Source organism: Podarcis tiliguerta (assembly GCF_965153285.1).
Source record: "Podarcis tiliguerta genome assembly, chromosome: 2".
NCBI lineage: Eukaryota > Metazoa > Chordata > Lepidosauria > Squamata > Lacertidae > Podarcis > Podarcis tiliguerta.
In genome coordinates this window covers 38,027,408-38,046,846 of record NC_139535.1, presented here as the reverse complement: position 1 = coordinate 38,046,846, position 19,439 = coordinate 38,027,408, and the positions used below count along the sequence as shown (strand labels likewise).

At 44.1% G+C, this 19,439-nt stretch overlaps 1 long non-coding RNA gene across 1 annotated transcript; it reads left to right on the top strand.

Annotated features, from left to right (window-relative positions):
- The first annotated feature begins 3,345 nt into the window (after positions 1-3,345).
- LOC310671251 lies at positions 3,346-7,901 on the top strand. The gene is made up of 3 exons (XR_014507927.1): positions 3,346-3,794; positions 4,062-4,144; positions 7,703-7,901. It is a non-coding gene; the product is annotated as an uncharacterized lncRNA (long non-coding RNA).
- Positions 7,902-19,439: the final 11,538 nt, after the last annotated feature.

The following is a 19,439-nucleotide window of genomic DNA, read 5'->3' as shown; positions in this document are numbered from 1 at the left end:
AGAGTCCATAGCTGTGGTCACCATAAACCTCACTGCGCAGCAACGGGATGTACAGCTCTGCAGCTGGAGTGTGAAAGTGCCTCTGGGCTGCTGCTGCTGCTGCAGCTGCTTTTCAGCCGATTCATAAAGCTCTCAGATCATTACGCTGATAACTGAACAGTTAACAGAGCTACTGTTTGGGTTTGCACTGTGATACTCAAAGGAACATGCTGTGCTTGGCAACACCAGCAGGAATCGGAATGCGCATTAAGTTGGTGAATTCAGCATGGCAGGGGTGCTAGAATGTCATTTACGACCGAGATCATAAGCAAAGCCTTGGGGAGAGTAAAAAAGAATGATTAATCATTGTTACTTGGATAATTACAGACTATTTGCGGTGAAAACTGGAGTGCCAGGAGAGCTCAAGCTACAACACAGTGCAGTCTTTCTAGGATTGAAGAGTGGCGGAACAAAATATCCCAGGCTGTCTGAAAAAAAACTAGAAGGACAATCCACAGGCTTTATTCTTCCACCATGAAGTGTCTTGTGAGGGTGTATGGAATTTAGTAAACAGCTTCACTAAATGATAGTCCACTCTGTGTGGCAGGTAGAGCCATTTAAAACCACCTTCCCCAATGGGATGGCCCTGCATATGTTGCTGGACTCCAACTCTCATCAGCCCAAGCCAGCATAGCAGATGATCAGAGAAGATGGAACTTGTAGTCTGACAACATCTGGAAGGCACCAGATTGTGGATGGCTGATTTGCAAGAACAGGTTCTGTGAAGAGTTCTGCCAAAAGATGACTATAAGAAAGGAAGAACCTAAGAAATGTCCTTTCTAATCCAACATTCTGTTTCCCACAGTGGCCAACAAGATGTTTTTGGGAAGCCCACAAGCTGGACATGAAGGCAACAGTTCTCTCTTGTGGTTGATCCCTAGCAACTGGTATCTAAAGGCATGTGGCTGATAACCACTGACACCACAAAGCCAGAGTCCCAGGGTTCAAATCTCCACACAGCTAGGTGGCCTCTCAGCTTAATATACCTGAGAAAGTTGTTTTGAGGATGAAATGAGGAGGTGAGAGAACCATATACACAGGCCTAAGGCCTTTGAGTGGGGTTAACAAATGTGACAAAAAGCAAGCATGTAGCCTTTTGGCCACTGCAACATCTTGTGGTAGTGAATTCCCATGAATTGATTGTGTATTGCATGAGGAAGTGTTTCCTTTAGTTTGTCCTGAAGTAACTCACAGTGAGATTGAATGATTGGCGGAATAAGCCAAGGTCATGTGGATCTAGCCTTCAAGTGTTTGGCTCAGTGGTCGCCAAAGTTGGCCCTCCAGCTGTTTTTTTGGACTACAACTCCCATCAGCCCTAGCTAACAGGACCAGTGGTCAGCGATGATGGGAATTGTAGTCCCAAAACAGCCCTTAGCTGATCATAAATAGGCTGTCTATTATAGTCATGTGGAAATTGGTACTCAAATGTTATTCTGTACACCTGAGAACTTTACATTTCTAGAAGTTGCAGCCTTGTAAGGAATAGCAAAATCTGCTTTTGTCTTGTGCTGAAAAAGGAATTCTGCTACCATCACCCCAGTAGTATCATAGGAGCTGCCTTCTCACATTCAGGTACAGCCCTAACCAAAAAGCATGTAGAACAGAAACCTATTGATTTCAACTCTGATCAGCCCCTGCCAGAATGGCCAATGGATGATGGGAGTTGTCCGATCCAGCAGGGCTCCTCTTATGTCCCAATCCACTATGCTTTATGCATTTCCACTCACTTAGGCTCATATCATCCAGAAGGGGCGAATTCCTACATCTAATGGCTTATTGAGCATCTCAAAGTTATATGATGTAATAATTCTCTACTTTCTTCCTCAGTCACTAGGACTTCAGAACAAACTCGGTCCAGCCAAATCCTGAGATTCTTGAGTAGATAAAATCCCTTATTTTGGCATCTTGGAAAATCTCTAACAGGGTCATGGGAGCCCTGAATCTGAAAAGGGCCTTAGTGAAAAACAGAGACGTCACACTTTGCTGAAAAGCTTTCAGCTAATAATCACTAAATCTTGTGGATCCGCGTGTGCTTTGACTTTCCATCAAGCTAAAAAATGTAAACTATGCCAGCCGGTACTTTCCTCCCGGGAACAATGTTTAGACTCAATCTGTGAAATGGTTTAATAATGCAAGTTACATAACACAGTTATTCCTTCTGCTAATGGAATCAGTGCTTGCCGTGCTGCATCCTCTGACAGAGGCCTTTGCAAAACCATGTGACAAGGAAACAGCACCACACTTCACTTGAGAATCAGGACAAGTAGTAGGGGCAGCTAGTTCCAGATTTACGTATAAGCTAAACAAGCTGTAGTTTGGGGGGGGGGGGGGAATCTGGATGTACATTTCCAAAATACAGTGGTACCTCGGGTTAAGTACTTAATTCGTTCCGGAGGTCCGTACTTAACCTGAAACTGTTCTTAACCTAAAGCACCACTTTAGCTAATGGGGTGTCCAGCTGCTGCTGCGCTGCCGGAGCACGATTTCTGTAATCATCCTGAAGTAAAGTTCTTAACCTGAAGCACTATTTCTGGGTTAGTGGAGTCTGTAACCTGAAGCGTATGTAACCTGAAGCGTATGTAACCCAAGGTACCACTGTATAAGATAAAAAAGAAATAAAATAAAACCTACATACAGCAACAGTGTTTTGTGTTGCGTAGGCTCCTATTAGGTCCATAAATTACCATATATGTTATGTACTGAAGTTCTCACCCTGGGCCAGCAGGGGGATACTGTAGATAGTTATGCAAATGAAGGATCGAAAGTGGCGTTCAGTGATTGGATCGTTTTAGAAAGTTGCTACAGTTACGTTGTTCTGGAGCTCTATATAAGCAGGCTGACTGAGCTCTTCAGTTCAGTTCAGTTCTGGCCTCTGAATAAACAAGAGCTGTTTGAAGAATCGCTGTCTCGTCTGATATGTTCGCCCACAACTTAACAATATAGCATATATTCAACACAAAAAAACAGTGACAATTTGTTGTTGACAAAGAACAGCTAGGCATATAAAGGGCCCCATTACCTTCAGTAGCTTAGGGTCTCATCAAACCTAAATCCGGCCCTGGGGGCAGCTGATTACGGAGCATCTTCGTTTTAGGTGGAAAGCACTGGTTCTCAAAGGTGACTCATCATTTTTCCAATAGCCTGAGATTAATTCACTGAGACAAACAGTGAGGGGAATTATTAGCGCTGTAGATAACAACCAGCCTGCAAGTGCTAATCTGTTCTCTGCTTTACATGCATAAATCTCAATACCAGCTGCTGGGAATCACAAGTGGGGGAAGTGATCTTGCAAAGTTGGCTACTTTGAGAACAGCATGATGGATCATTGTCTTGGTCCAGAAGAGCTCTTCTTTTGCCAGTTAACCACTGGAAATGACATTGAAATGCTGGAAAAACGAATACGTCTGTGGCATGCATGGTTCTTGTTGAAGTAAGATTTTGGCAAATGCAGTTACTCAAATTGCTGAACCACTATTCAAAGTTCTGATCTGACAGATCCCTTCAAGAGAGACAGAACTCAGGCTGCATTCTCCACTTCTGTCTCCTCTGTATGGGCTGCTCATGCTGCGGGGGGATGGCTTTGCTAGCCTATGGGATGGATATTCCCAGATGTCTTTCTCCACACTAGGCTCCGGATGTGTTTTTGTTAGCCCCCATCTGTAATTACAGTGGGAGAAATATAAAGAAGACGCCAGTTCGCTCCAAGCGAAGCATCACATGGAGATGCCTTGCCTGTTCTGCATAGTGACACAAAGGTAAGGAAACTCTATCTCCATGCTGTCACTAATGCAGCGATGTTTTCCTGGCTGGGAACCAAAATGTCATCTTGGTGTAAACAGCATTAGAGGATCTATTACAGCATTTGTACCACCGTGTGTGTATGTGTGTGCCTTTTCACATGTTATTTAGTTTTAGATTATCTGGGAAGAATTGGATTTAAAACCATATGCCCTGTGATTTTGTCATCTTAAAAATTCTGCGCTTGCTGTTTTCATATACATTTACGACCGTTCTGTTTGCAGAACAGGACCAGAAAGCGTTGCACGAGGCCAGCGACATTTCCAAAGCTGGCAATGGAAATTCAGGAACAAGCTGCCCCGGGAAGGTGGGCCAATCTGTAAATAATCTGTCATGTGCCCTAGTCCCCAAAGTCCTGGAGATCTGTTCCTAAACGTTTGACGCCAGAGGGGGGCTGCGATTACCACTCATCAGGAAAGCAAGGGAAGTGATTTACCTTACTGTTTTCTGCATCTTCTCAATCTATATTTGGTCTTGCTTGACATTACAGTAGCACTCCCTGTTACCTGAATTATCCTGTGCAGAAACCCCCCCAGTGATTTCTATAGAAGGAAATCGAAGGGCAAAGGAGTGAAATACTGAGCCTAAAGGGCAAGGATTGTGCATTTTGACACTAAATGTTTTGGAAGGAAGTGATTTGGCACCTACCTGCCGTTCCTTTCCCTGTGAAGTTCAGTACCTATTGTAAAGCTCTCTATGGAGCCTTGCAAGGGGAAAGCAGCCAGGTGAGGTCCAGGGGGTGTTAAATTTAATTTTCAACAGAAAAGTAGCAAGCAGGGGAAGGGGTAAGTTAGCCTTTCCCAACATGGTTTTGCACTGCGGTTCCCATCTGGTGTAGCCAATGGTGAGGAATTATGGGAGTTGTAGTCCAAAACAGGTGGAAGGCACCAGGTTGGGAAGGCTGAGTTAAACACTCCCCTCACACCAGCTGCTACTGTGCTAAAAAAAAATAACACCCCCCCCCCGATGCTTTTCCCTACAAGAAACAGCTGTCAAGGCCATTTGGAATTTGCTGCCTCTGATAAAATTGCAGCCTGGTAATCAATCCTGGGCAATAAATGTCATAAATTTGGTTCCACTTGAGGCAACATGTTGGGTTTCAACTGGAAAATGAAACAGAACCGAGCAGTGCTTCATGCAAATTTATTTATTTTATTTATTTGTATTTATTAAATTTGTATATCGCCCTTCATCTGTAGATCTCAGGGCGGGTAACAACATAAAAACACACTATGAAAATCCACAACATACATATTAAGAATATGAAACAAACACAAACCAATAATCCCCAATCCCGTCCTGTACCGGGTTACAAAATATTCAGCTGAAAGCCGAGTTGATGGAACAGGAAACAAGCACCAATCATCCCAGTTTTGTACCTGACCAAATACTCAGAAAACTTGCATCTTAGCAGAACTCTCATATGAGTGTGTCTTTGATAAGCTTCCGGTATATTTGCAATCCTCACCCTGTTCAGGCATTTAAAGGCAAGTAAGAGATTTTGTGAGTGGAGGGAGCGGCGGATGAACCCATTAGTCCCAGCCTCTCTGCTGCATCTCCTTATACAGGTCTGAGGCCCTCCTGGCTTTGTGCAAAATGAACTTCTGCAGCAGAGAACCCGCCAAGCTTGCGTAGGTTCATTGTGCAATTTAGAACCCCGATTAGGCAGAGTTCTAAGCTTTGCCAAGAGCTTCCGCTGAGGTGGCGAACAGGAGGACTTCCCAATGTTGCCAAACCGTAACTCTCATCAGGGGCGGAGCAAGGTGGGCGTGGTGGGTGCGGACCGCCCCAGGTGTCATCTCGGGGGGGGGGTGACATTTGGTGCCAACCCTTCCCTACAAAAAGCTCAACAACTCCTAGCAATGACAATGGCTAGATCACAGGCAGTCTTTTCATACTGTGAGTAGATCACAGTCTCTTGGGAGTCCAACTAGATTTCAATGTGGGGTGTGTGTGTGTGTGAGAGAGAGACAAGAAATTTTCCATACCGGGTACCACCTGACCTTCTACACCACTGACTCTCATAATCCATGATCATTTGGCAGGGCTGGCTGGGGCTGCTGGGAGTTTTAGTTCAACAAAATCTGGAGAGCCACACAGTTTGGCCACCCTGGCCTGCACAGCTTCTACTGTGTTCTATCTGCTGCAGATGCTAGCTCTGCAACAGCAGAAGGGCTGCAGAACTGGGTTAAGTGACACAGTGAAGGGGCAAAACCAATGGGCTCAGCCTTGCTTCACCCCTCGTGCAATTTCCATCACAGTGTTGTGAGACATGCAACCCTGCAGATGTTCCTGGACTACAATTCCCATCAAAGCTGGCCATTTGCCATCCTGCCTATGGCTGATGGGAGTTGAAGTCCAGCAATATCTGGAGAGCAACAGGTTCTCCATTCTTGCTGCATCACATGTATCAATGCCTGAGCAGGGCCAGGGTTGCGGATACAGCAACTACTAATATAAGGGCCCAAGTAAATTGCAATTATGTACACAGTTCTCTTCCCTCATGTGATCTCTCCACCACATGTCTTTAAATGCCTGAACAGGACTCCTGTCTTCTCTCAAAGGAATTCAAGGCCAACTTCTCAGGCTTGTTTCTTATGTAACCAAATGTTTTAAATATTAATTACCTCCTCCCTTTTGCATATAGAACCCTTTGCCTCTCACAAATGCTGGCAATTTGCCACGAGATCAATCCTCATGTGGCAACCACCAGATCTCACTGCTGAAATGGGGTGGATCTGCACACGGGGGTGGGGTGGGGAATGCTATAAATAAGTCAGAAATTAAATCATCATAACGAAAGAAAGAAAAAACCCTATGTAAAACTCACATAGAAAATTTATTTGCTCTCTGGCTCCATCTGGTGTTGCATAACACCAATGTGTTGTTTATAACACATTCAAAGCATCATCTTTTTTTACTACTGTAGCTGAGCCCATGGTTGTGGTAAAAACAAGGGGGTTTCCCACACTTCCGCTTGTCCCGTGCCTAGAAAGGACGGAGCCTTGCTCTTTTCTTTTTGCCCTGCCACTTTCCCATGAAAAACCTGCTCTTTTGCACTAACTCGGAACAAAGGGCTATCCATGGAAAACCTGATTATTGTTTGTTCACTGCTGCACTGCAGATTTTCCCAGGGGAAAGCGGCAGAGTGAATGGAAGTGTGTGGATGTGCCCAAACTCTCCAAAATGTAGCTTTTGAGAGTCTGGCATAAGTTGCTCCTGTCAACAGGAGGAAGGTGTGCTGCAGATACACCTCTAACATGGCAGGGCTATTTGACAACTTGGTTTTATTTCTTCATCATCATTTATTTAACAGTATTTATTTACTCAAACCTCAACACAGTATAGAAAAGAGAACCCAACCTGGTTGTTTGACTTTCCCTTTCCTGATTGCTTTTCCTTGCTTTAAAGCTGGTAAGCAAAATATACAGGGGAAAACGAAACCACTGATTCACCCCTCTCCTTCTCTAAACTTTTGTAAGTCTTGGGGCCTTGTGTCCTTCCGTTTATGCCTCTTCTGCTTACTATTCCTAGGAGGTGTCTGGCATCCTAGCAGCAACACATGGGTATTGCAAAAATGTGCAAAGAGTTAATTTAAGATTCTTAGCTATATGCTAGGAATAGAGTTGGCCAAGCATGTGCCACACCTGTACTGAAATATCTGCATGGGTTACCGGTTTGTTTTTCCAAGCTGAATTCAAGGTGCAGGTTTGGATCTTTAAAGTCTTAGGTGGTCTGGGCCTTATTTGAGAGAGCCCTTCCACCCCAATGAGCCCGCTTAAGAGTTTTAAAACCTGCCAACTTCCTGCTGAACACAAATGTTGTTTATTTTTTACTTTTTCTTCCACTTTTGTTGCCCCTCTAGATGGAAAGAATGCAATAACATCAGCAGAACAATATGTGGACAGTCCAGTATAAATCCATCACTAATGCACTATTATTCAATGGCACTCTGCAAAACACAAGCCGCTACAAAGAAAAACAGAACGGTCAGTAGGATGAGGAGAAGGAGGAGGAGGCCTTTTTCTGATATTGCTCAGCAAGCTCTATCTCTCTATCTTCCCAGGAGCGATACCACTGAATATAGAACCCTTTATCTTCTTCGCCGATCACTTGTAGCCGAGTAAGATTGTCTTCCATAAACACAGTTTTAACAGTGAGTCCGTAAGTGACTTGTGGAGGCCAATTCTGGATCCACACGTCCTTCCACAGTGGGGACATTGGTTTCTTGGTGGGAGTTGATCACGGTGTGGATTTGCCAAGCGTGCCTTTCTCTTAGCATGTTTCTCCCTCGCGTCCTGAATTTGAGTGTCTTCAAAGCCCATGACACCTTTGCTAATAGCTGTTCTCCAACTGGAGCGCGTGCAGACCAGTGTTTCCCAGTTGTTGGTGTTTATTAAAAAAAAATAGTTTTACCTTGAGAGAGTCTTTATACCTCTTTTGTTGACCACCAGCATTACACTTTCCATTTTAAAGTTTGGAATAGAGTCGTTGCTTTGGAAGACGATCATCAGGCATCCGCACAACATGACCTGTCCAACGAAGCTGATGCTGAAGAATCATTGCTTCGACACTGGTGATCTTTGCTTCTTCCAGTACACTGATATTAGTTTGCCTGTCTTCCCAAGTGATGTGTAAAAGGAATATGGAACCCTTTATCACGCCACTGACTGCAAGGGTTCAAGACTGTTGCTCGCCGCTCACCTTTATTTTCCTCATCTGCTTCCTCCAGACCTTTCTTGGCAATCCTGGGCTGTCTCAGCCTCCAGGGGATTAAGCTGCACATGTCTGTCCTGGCAGTGAAGAACGGGAACATCATGTTATTTCCATTCACTTCCCTCTAGTGTTCTCTCAGAGCCCTTCCATCCACCGCTCATGGCTTCCACGCTGAGCAGCCTTCTCCCAGGTTGCCATGGTGCAGCTGCTGGCTTGTCATTAATATGGTGGGTAACTTCAGATCCTTGACCCCCTTTGCTTTTCATGGCTTTTCATGGCGTATTTCGCCCCTGATTGTATAGCTCCGCATTCCCCAGCAAAAAGATAAAACGCAAATGAAAAGCTGCTGCTGCTGCTTGAACGGGGAGATGTGTTTCACAAAGGCACGCTGCAGCAACGGCAGAACTCCAGGGAAGAAATGGGAGATTAAAAGAGCCACAAACTCTGTTGGAGCAGGGAGGATGGCAGATGTTGGATTTTTTCCAGTCTGCCTACGCTGGGACTGTGTGGATCCCTGAAAGCTTAGGCTGCAATCCTAAATGCATTTTCCTGGGTGTAAGTGTCCTTCGAACTCAGCAAGGTTTACTTTTGAGTACACATTGTGTAGAGCAGGTTTTCCCAAATTTGGGCCTCCAGCTGTTTTTGGACTACAACTCCCATCATCCCTAGCAAGCGGGACCAGTGGTCAGTGCCTCTGTAAGTTCAAGGAAGTACAGTGGTACCTTGGTTGTTGAACTTAACCCATTCCAGTTGTCCATTCGACTCCGGAAACCATTCAAAAACCAAGGCGCAGCTTCCGACTGGCTGCAGGAGCTTCCTGCAGGCAAGCGGAAGGCGTGTCGGACATTTGGCTTCCAAAAAATGTTCACAAATCAGAACAGTTGCTTCCAGGTTTGTGGCATTCAGAAGCCGATTTGTTGAGGAGCCAAGCCATTTGAGAACCAAAGTACCACTGTATAAAATATGTGTGGGACAGGAAAGAGTGTGAGGCTTTGAAATGTTGAAGATGAAGTTTTTAAGAACTGCTTGACATTTTCAGGGGGAGCCCTGGGCCCCAGTGATCCAGCTTCTGCTGGTTGGATAACTGCCTGAGGTGATGAGACAATATTCAGTGACCACTCAATCAAACGTTAGAATGATGCAGGGTAAACAGAGTGAAGAGTCACTTGTGATTTTATTGTCATCTCAGACAAGAGGCCTGCAAATCTCCAGAAGTCGTTGGAGAGTTTTGGGGGGGGGGGGAACGATGACAAAACAAACTCCACTCTTTTGGATAGTACAGCAGAAAATGATTCCCATTTGGCAAGAACTGTTCAAGTATAGCAATCGACTCTAGGTACAGCCTGTTCTCTTGCATTTAGTCATATAACTTTGGCTTCTATGGAGTAGAATGAGACAAAGGCTCAGCTGTTGGGGGACTGTATAGAAGCTGTTTTGAATTTTGAGTGCTGAACGCATCATCTTGACACACTGAAAATCACAATCTCCCCCACCCCCAAAGCTTATTGCTGTTAGAAAGAGCTTCATCTTTGGGAAGAATGTGGATTTCTGAAAGGAAATCAGGCTTTGTTTCCAAAACCACAAATATTATAAGGAACTTATCTATAGTTCCTGTGTTTGGTTTCAGGACATGCCAATCTCATTCTCTTTATCTGGCTACCCTGGCTCATCCCCAGCTGCCCCACTCTCCCCAGATCACGGCCCTCAGTGGTTCTGATTCACACCATCCTTGGCTGCAATGTTTTCCGCGGGCATCTTTATACGATATACGATATCTTTATTGTCATTGTCCCATACAGAACAATGAAATTGAAAAACTACATAAAACATTCAAAAACCCTTAAAAACTCTGAAACCCCATTTTAAAATACACTATACTATACTATAAAAACCCCTAAAAACTCTGAAACCCCATTTTAAAATACACTATAAAGGTAAAGGTAAAGGTACCCCTGCCCGTACGGGCCAGTCTTGACAGACTCTAGGGTTGTGCGCCCATCTCACTCAAAGAGGCCGGGGGCCAGCGCTGTCCGAAGACACTTCCGGGTCATGTGGCCAGCGTGACATCGCTGCTCTGGCGAGCCAGAGCCGCACACGGAAACGCTGTTTACCTTCCCGCTAGTAAGCGGTCCCTATTTATCTGCTTGCCCCCGGGGGTGCTTTCGAACTGCTAGGTTGGCAGGCGCTGGGACCGAACAACGGGAGCGCACCCCGCCGCGGGGATTCAAACCGCCGACCTTTCGATTGGCAAGCCCTAGGCGCTGAGGCTTTAACCCACAGTGCCACCCACGTCCACATCTTTATACGATATACAATATCTTTATTGTCATTGTCCCATACAGAACAATGAAATTGAAAAACTACATAAAACATTCAAAAACCCTTAAAAACTCTGAAACCCCATTTTAAAATACACTATACTATACTATAAAATACACTATACTAAAAAAAGACACTATACTGTACTATATAGACCCCTTATGCTGCATTTAGAACCAGAATTGTATTTGCGTAGAAACTGTTTCTCAGGCGACTAGTCCTGGCCTTTATAACCCTATACCTTCTTCCATAAGGCAGAAGCTGAAAGAGATCTCTATCTCTATCTTCCATCCAGGAAAGTAAAAGGCATTATCAGAGTTCAAGTGTTTGTAGAGACTATCCTACTGTAAGGGAGGCACTCAGGCACATGGCATTGCCTCTCATCTTCCCTGTCCCAGGTGGAGAAGCCAATTGGCAATGCTTCGACAAGTGCTCTGGCTCCCGCTGAGTTCAGCAAGGCTCTGGGGCGCACGGCAGCAGGAGTGGGGTTGGTGCAGGAGGCAGCAATTCCCGCTTCACCTCACGTGGTGAAACAGGACAGGCTTTTTCAGAATAACTGTGTTTCAACAACAACTGTCTCAGAAATAATTTGGGCACAATTAGTCCTTCTTTGAGGCCAAGGATGGACTGGGTGTTGTTTTAATGTACCTCCAAGACCCTAACATTTTTCATGATTTTATAACCGGCTCATATGAATAAGAGTTTACAGGCACAATCGTGGCTCAAATTGTGTCATTTGCACACAGTTAATCACCCCCATCTTTCCCTAAACATATGACTCAAAGCAGGCTTCTAAATACATTCCTGGTGCAGGCAGCGCTCTGAAGTCGACAGAATAGCGCGAAGAACGAGGCACAACTCATCTCTCAGACTCATTACATGGGGCGCTGCAAAAAGCAAGACACTCATGGAACACTAATCTTAAATGCACAGCCAGCCTTTTAGAAAGCTGACCTATATCTGGAGAAAGTAATGTGTGTTTGTGCAGAAACAGTCGCATCCACTGTTTTTAAATATGAAAAAAAGAAGCAGGAAATTATATTAAATCTTGGCTGAATCATACACAAGGTACACACTTTAGAGGAGGGAAAAGTTACCAGCTTCTTTCATGATCGTGCATGAGATCACTACAAGGAGGGAGAGATCATGGATTTTCAATATCAACATTTTAAAACTTGGAAATGTTTATATTTATAATCCAGTGGCTCCCTCCTCACCCCCACCCCCACATGGAGGATTTGATGCTGGAATGGAAATTGCCGAAACCATTTTGTAAAATGACATGGCTCAAGATAAATAACAGACCCAGAGCAAACTCCAGAAGGCTTGTTGCAGACTGTACATATTTGGACAAAAATGACATAATGATTTTATGACGGAGGGCTTGCTAATTTGGGAACCATCTTAAGAAGCTGCGTGCGTCACCGATTTATACAGGAATGCTGACCTCTTTATATGACATCACCTTGCAAGAATGAGAACGTAATTATTCTACCTCATGTTTAAAATCAGGGCTAACTTGAAACCACTCATTCGTATTTGGTTTCTTTTTTGTGATTGTGCAAATCAGCATTCTTAGCACTGCTCAGTAGATTTCTGAAAACTTTTATATACGGTATATATTCATATGTAACTTTGATGGGGCAACTGCATTACAGTCTTCATGTAATGATGAAATGGCAAACTGGTGTAAGCACTCTGGTAGTTGCCTTTTTGACCAGCGCAATTTCTGGATTGATGTGCACAGGTATAGTGACATCACACAACCACTCCCTCCTTCTGGTGTCTCCTGTACTGCTTAAATCAGAGAAGTGGCCCTCCAGATGTGGCTGGACTCCCATAAGCCCCAGTCAGTTTGGCCAGTGTTCAGGGAGGGTCAGAGCTGTAGTCCAGCACTGTCTTGAAGGTCATAGCTACTTCACCCCTAGTCTACATCTAGACCCAGGGCAGAGACCTGTCTGCTTTTGTTTGTTTGTTTTTTGGACAGCTAAAATTTGTTTTGCAAAAGTAGCTTATTTACCTCGGTGATTCACTAATGGAATTGGCTTCCTTGCATTTAAATCAAGGAAGTCAAGTAATGAACTCATTATGATGACTGTTATTGTATTTCAGTTCAGCTGATGTTTTTGAAGATACCCAGGGAGGTTTATTGCTCTTTAGAATTAGGTAGAGGAAACTGGCAGCTTGCAGAGAGCATCCAGCACCTTAACTTGCTCCCATATTGACATTGCTGTTCTTAACCCAGAGGTGCCGCTGTCCCAAATGTACATCCTGAACTTTTATATACTGAATGCACATTTTTATTGTGCATTTTTAAAGAGGCACTTCTTAATTTCTCTTGTCTTTTTTATCATTCCAGAACCACAGCTTGTTTGGGGTTTATTTTATTATTTTATTGCCTTTTTACCCCACCAAATCTCTAAGGAGCTTCAAGTGGCATGCACGATTCTCCCCTGCCTCATTTAATTCCCACAACAATCCTCTGTGAATGTGGTTAGTCTGAGAAGCAGTGACTGGCCCAAGGTAAAATATTGGACATGGACACAAAGAGGGCATCTCTGCTTAAAATTGTAAAAGAAAAATCAATATTCACCCCTGATTTCATTTTATTAATCCTCCTTCAACATTCCAGAAAAAGATTTCTTGCCATTCTTACATTACCTTATCTTGCATTTCACTAATTAACACTAATTTTTTTTTTGCTGCTATCAATGAAATTGAAACCATAGAACTGTTAACCTCAGTCTGATTGAACAAGATTAATTTAGGAGTCAAACCCAAAGTAGCCCCAAGCATCACAGAAATTCTGTATTTCAACAGAATCACTCTTCTGCTATGCTAATATAGAATCATAGAATCATAGAATCATAGAATCATAGAGTTGGAAGAGACCACAAGGGCCATCGAGTCCAACCCCCTGCCAAGCAGGAAACACCATCAGAGCACTCCTGACATATGGTTGTCAAGCCTCTGCTTAAAGACCTCCAAAGAAGGAGACTCCACCACACTCCTTGGCAGCAAATTCCACTGTCGAACAGCTCTTACTGTCAGGAAGTTCTTCCTAATGTTTAGGTGGAATCTTCTTTCTTGTAGTTTGTATCCATTGCTCCGTGTCCGCTTCTCTGGAGCAGCAGAAAACAACCTTTCTCCCTCCTCTATGTGACATCCTTTTATATATTTGAACATGGCTATCATATCACCCCTTAACCTCCTCTTCTCCAGGCTAAACATGCCCAGCTCCCTTAGCCGATCCTCATAAGGCATTGTTTCCAGGCCTTTGACCATTTTGGTTGCCCTCCTCTGTACACGTTCTAGTTTGTCAGTGTCCTTCTTGAACTGTGGTGCCCAGAACTGGACACAGTACTCCAGGTGAGGTCTGCCATGTTTCTCTTTATTGCTGCTTTTTGCCTAACTGGGCAACTGTGTTTTCATTAAGGTATGCCACAGATCTGTATAAGATTTGGGCTTTATAGTTTCATTCATGGGGAGCAGCCATTGTTTCTTAGCCTCAAACCCTACATTTGTAGCCTGATACCTGTACCACCTAGATTTAATCAGCCAGCAGTCTAAAAGCTGACTATGACTACAACAACTAGCCCATCTCTCCCTCTCTCTCTCTCTCTCTCTCTCTCTTTCTGGGGGTCTGTGTGTGTGTGTGTGTTTCTCCTTGTGCCATCCTCCTCATAGGCTTTGCTGGGAAACACAGGAGGGGAGAGAACTCTTGTGCTTGGGTCCTGCTTGTGGGTTTCCTACAGGCATCTGGTTGGCCACTGTGAGAACAGGGATGATGGACTGGATGGGTCATCAGCCTGATTCAAGGGAGCTATTCTTATGTTAATTATGGGTGCCTACCATCAGTATTTTGTAAGCAGGATTCAAGTGCAAAAAAATCCACTTGCAAAAAACCCTGTTTGCAGTTAGGAAAGTGATGATGAAATGCATTGAAAACCACAGAATGAACAAATCATTAACAGGAAGACCTATAATCTGTAAGTAAATCAAGATGAATGCTTGTTGTCATATAAGCTCCCCACAAACAATTCAGAACAAATGCTGGTTAAAGACTGGGTATAATTTCACCTCCATGTAAGCATTATGCAAGAAAACATGCTCAATAAATAGATCATCTGGAGGAGCCTGAAAAGTTCCAGGGAACTCAAAAGCCTGCTACTATCTTGTAATATATTGGTTGGTCCTAATAAAGTATTGCCCAATTGTGCATTTTAGAGTATATTTAATATGTGATCTCTGACTTAATAGCACCCAATTCTTCATGCTGATGAATGCTTAACTTTTTCTGAAAAAGTGGTCTCTGAAATGGTCCTCAGACTATAGGAATGTTTTATACACCCTTTGGGAAGACTATTCTACAGAGGGATACACAGAAGATACACTGACGAAGAAAGCAGATTATCTGATTTTCATATGCCAAAGCTAAACATGTTCTCCTCCAGGCCAAGAGGAACTGTGAACACTGAACATCTGCCTCTAAAAACCAGGCCACATACAAATAGAGTTTATTTTTTTAAAAAAGAATATATATCCATCATTCATTTATCGCCTTTGCTATCCACGTAGCAGCCCAGATGTTGATTTGGCAACCTCTCTTTTTTCTGTGGACACCATTTCATCATTAATTTGAATGCATGCTATATAAGAGGGAAATCTGTAACAGGATACCTCACAAAGGTTCCAAGATCCACAAGCTGGTTTTGGTTTGATTTTAAAGTCTGAATGAGAAATTTGAAGCAGGCAAGAGGCTCTCTGATGTAAGCCCGAAATGTTAAGGCCAGAGAAGATTCAGTAACCCAGGGTGGTTTGTTCCTAAGCTACATGTGTGTCCATGTGGAAATATTTGAATGCAAACATGTAATATTTTAATGTGAACTTTTTATTATGCTGGGATTTGAGATAACACATTTCTGGCCTAATGTAGGGCTGCCATATGTCCAGAATTTCCTGGACGTAGCCGGAATATGGTTGTCGGAAACAGTGTCCGGGCAGAAACCGCTGAAATGTCTGGGAAAATCTGGACGTACGGCAACCTATGTCAGAAGTCTAGATTTTGGCTAATTTCCTTAAAAATCTCTCAGAAACTTAAATGTATTTGAGATTTTTTTTGGGGGGGGGGGGTCAACTTGGCCCAAGAAAGCTCAACATATTTTACTTTACAGCAACCCTTGCCTAAGGCAAATAAATTGTACTGTTTAGGTGTAGAAATTTCACAAGTTGATGTAGCAGCCATTTTGTTTTCTGATTTGGAGTAATTTCATATAGAGATGCATTCAGGGCTGGAGATTCACTCATAATATGCAGCTGTGGTGATTAAGAACAGAAGAGGAGGGTTGCTGGTGGTCGTGGGGAGGGGCCCATTTGGGTGCAAGGTGGGGAGGCCAATGATAGGTGAACCCAGAGCCAATGGCAGGTGGAGCCACATCCTGACTAGTTGTAAGAAAGGCAGGCCAGTGGGGTTGTCTGGAGGTAGACTGAGGTTGATGGGGCAGTGACCCATTCACCCTCATGGACCAGCCTTCGCTGCTTCTTCATCAATGGTCTAACTAGCCAGCTGTTGCTGAGCTACACCTCCCATTAGCTCCAGTAAGCATGAACCTCCAGATGTTGCTGAACCATGACTGACCATTGGCCGTGCCAGCTGGGGCTGATGGATATTGGAGTCCAGCTACATCTGGAGGTCCCCAGGTCCCCCATTCCCTCTGTGAACTGAAGGTTTTCTGTTTCCACTTTTCCAATTGATACACATTCTGCAAACTCTGGAGGCCACTGAGCGTACGCGGACTGCATCGGCATGTTTTGTGTGTGTGTTTCACCTTTCTCATTTTTTCCCCTAACGCTTGGCAGTTTTGCATACGTTCACCCCAGCATGCCAGTATTTCCTCTTTGTTTCTTCAAGCTGCATACCATCACTTTCAAGCACATTTAAAGTGCATGGCTTGGCCCCAAATATTGCTGGGAACCATAGCTTGTTAAGGGTGCTGGGAATTGTACCCCAGTGAGTAGTAATAAACTACAGTTCCCATGATTCTTTGGAGGAAGCTACTGTTAGGATATTTCCGTTCCACCTTAAAAGGGAGCAGGATGTTTGTGTCACAGCCTGCGTATCTCCTGTTTTCACAGGATGTTTCTGTTGTGTCTTTGCTTTCGTTTCTCTCTCTCTGCCGGAACTCTCAAGCAGGCAGTCACATTTTTCTTTGTTCTGATCAACGCTGAATAAACTTGGAAATAATGCTCTCCTGTGTGCATCTTTCGCTGTGCATATCTGCTGATAAGAGCGTGCATCAGTTCTGGAATGTGGCAAGCTATTTCTGGAGCTCATGTCGCTAATTGCTGATACTGTGTGTCTGTGGGAGATCGATGGGCGTCCAGAGACGATGTGGAGTCAAGATGGACTATGTCTCCCTGGCAGTATCCCAACAGCTACGTGCTTTTAGTGCATGGTGCATACATAGCCTCGGTAGCCCTGTTTTGACACTGTTCCTGCCAACACTCAAGCGTCTGAGTTTGGTGTGTGTGTGTGTGTGTGTGTGTGTCTTAGGTTGTTTTCTGCCCAAAGTCAAGCACTGGGAGAAATGTTAAGACACATGCAGAACATGTGCTTTCTGTGTGTATGGGTCTGGGTAAGGGATGAGGACCCGAGCAAGTTTCCCGTTGCAGAGCACAGTCCCCCACAAAGGTGTTTTTTTCGGTTTTTTTAAACGAATTCTCCAATTAAGCATGAATCTGAGCCATTTGGATGTCCTATGAGTGGTTTTGATTTGTCCAATTCTGCTGCGATGAATTGTGCTCTTTCTGGTGCCTAATGAGAACTGGTATTCCCATGATGAGAGATTAATTTAATTAGAGTATACGTCAGGGAGCTAAATCTGCTCGTTTGCAAGGGAGCCAGCCACACTGCTCATTTCGGGGAAAACTGTTTAAATTTTCAGAAGAAATGTCTTTATGGTGTCCTTTTCCCTCTTCATTCAAGGCAAGTGTCACAAGGTGCTGCTGATGCAGTTCTGAGATTCAGCCTGGGCACGTTCCAGTTGGATAGCCCAAATTCTTCGCCCCTGTGTTTTTAATTACCTAACACCAAGAGAAGCCAAGGTTTAGCCAACCGCCAGGATTTCCAGGAGACTGATTGCATTCACAATTTTTGTAATCTTTTTATGTTCATTTAGAGAGTACTAAACCTCCCCGCATCCCCCCAAAACACAAAATCCAGTAATCAGAACTTGGCCAGTAAATTAAGCTCTTATTCAAAAGATTAGTTCACATCATCTGCACTCCATTAGATGTTCTCTCTAGCCAGGGAATATGATGCCAGCTATATCTTCTAGGGGGAATAACTTCGGCTGTTGCCAAGTGTTTGCAATTTACTGACTCTCGCAGTAGAGATATCGGGAGTTGTAGGGCTCTGGGCGCTACAATTCCAAGCCCTGGCAGTTTATGGGATTAGCCATATGGAGTGCATCTGTTTCATTTGGGTGTTAAGTGATTATCAATGACATGTTTGTAAGGCAGTTGGGTGGCGGACAGTATGGCAGTTCACACAGCAAACTCATTCTAACAGTGTTTATTCAATAGCAGCTGCCATGCACCACCCTTTTGCCATTTTTGTCCATGGCTGCTGTGTGCCTAATGGTCCTCCCCACCCCCATAGATGCTCTGCACCTAATGGTTCCCCCACCCATGGTAGACACTACAGTGGTACCTTGGGTTAAGTACTTAATTCGTTCCAGAGGTCTGTACTTAACCTGAAACTGTTCTTAACCTGAAGCACCACTTTAGCTAATGGGGCCTCCTGCTGCTGCTGCGCCACCAGAGCACGATTTCTGTTCTTATCCTGAAGCAAAGTTCTTAACCTGAAGCACTATTTCTGGGTTAGCGGAGTGTGTAACCTGAAGCGTATGTAACCTGAAGCGTATGTAACCTGAAGCGTATGTAACCCGAGGTATCACTGTATACAGCAAATGGTCAGTTTTTCCTTGTGAATCCTATACATTCAGTGCCTGCCTGCCTGCTTTCTTTCTTTCTTTCTTTCTTTCTTTCTTTCTTTCTTTCTTTCTTTCCCTTTCTCAAAAAAAGAAAAAGATTCTAAAGTGGTGAACAAATATTAAATGGGGCAGGGAGTTCAATAATCCATGGTTCATAGGTGTAAAGCCATGAGTAGTAAGTCTACCTGAATAGCTGGTAGAATAGAAAGGGGTAACGTGTGTGTGTGTGTGTGTGTGTGTGTGTGTGTGTTTTTCTGCTTGTGCTCTCAAACAGCAGGAAAACCCAGCAAGACCTAGGTATCTGAAGGAGCGCCCACTCCCAGATCAATTAAAATAAATGTGTCCATTTTGGTCTCTCTCACTTTCTCATCTTGTCAATCTTATATTCAGTTCTCCATATTTCCACAGCAGCAGGGACGGGGGCGGCGCTGTGGTCTAAACCACTAAGCCTCTTGGGACTGCCGATCAGAAGGTCGGCAGTTCAAATCTGTGTGACGGGGTGAGCTCCTGTTGCTTTGTCCCAGCTTCTGTCAACCTAGCAGTTCGAAAGCACACCAGTGAAAGTAGATAAAT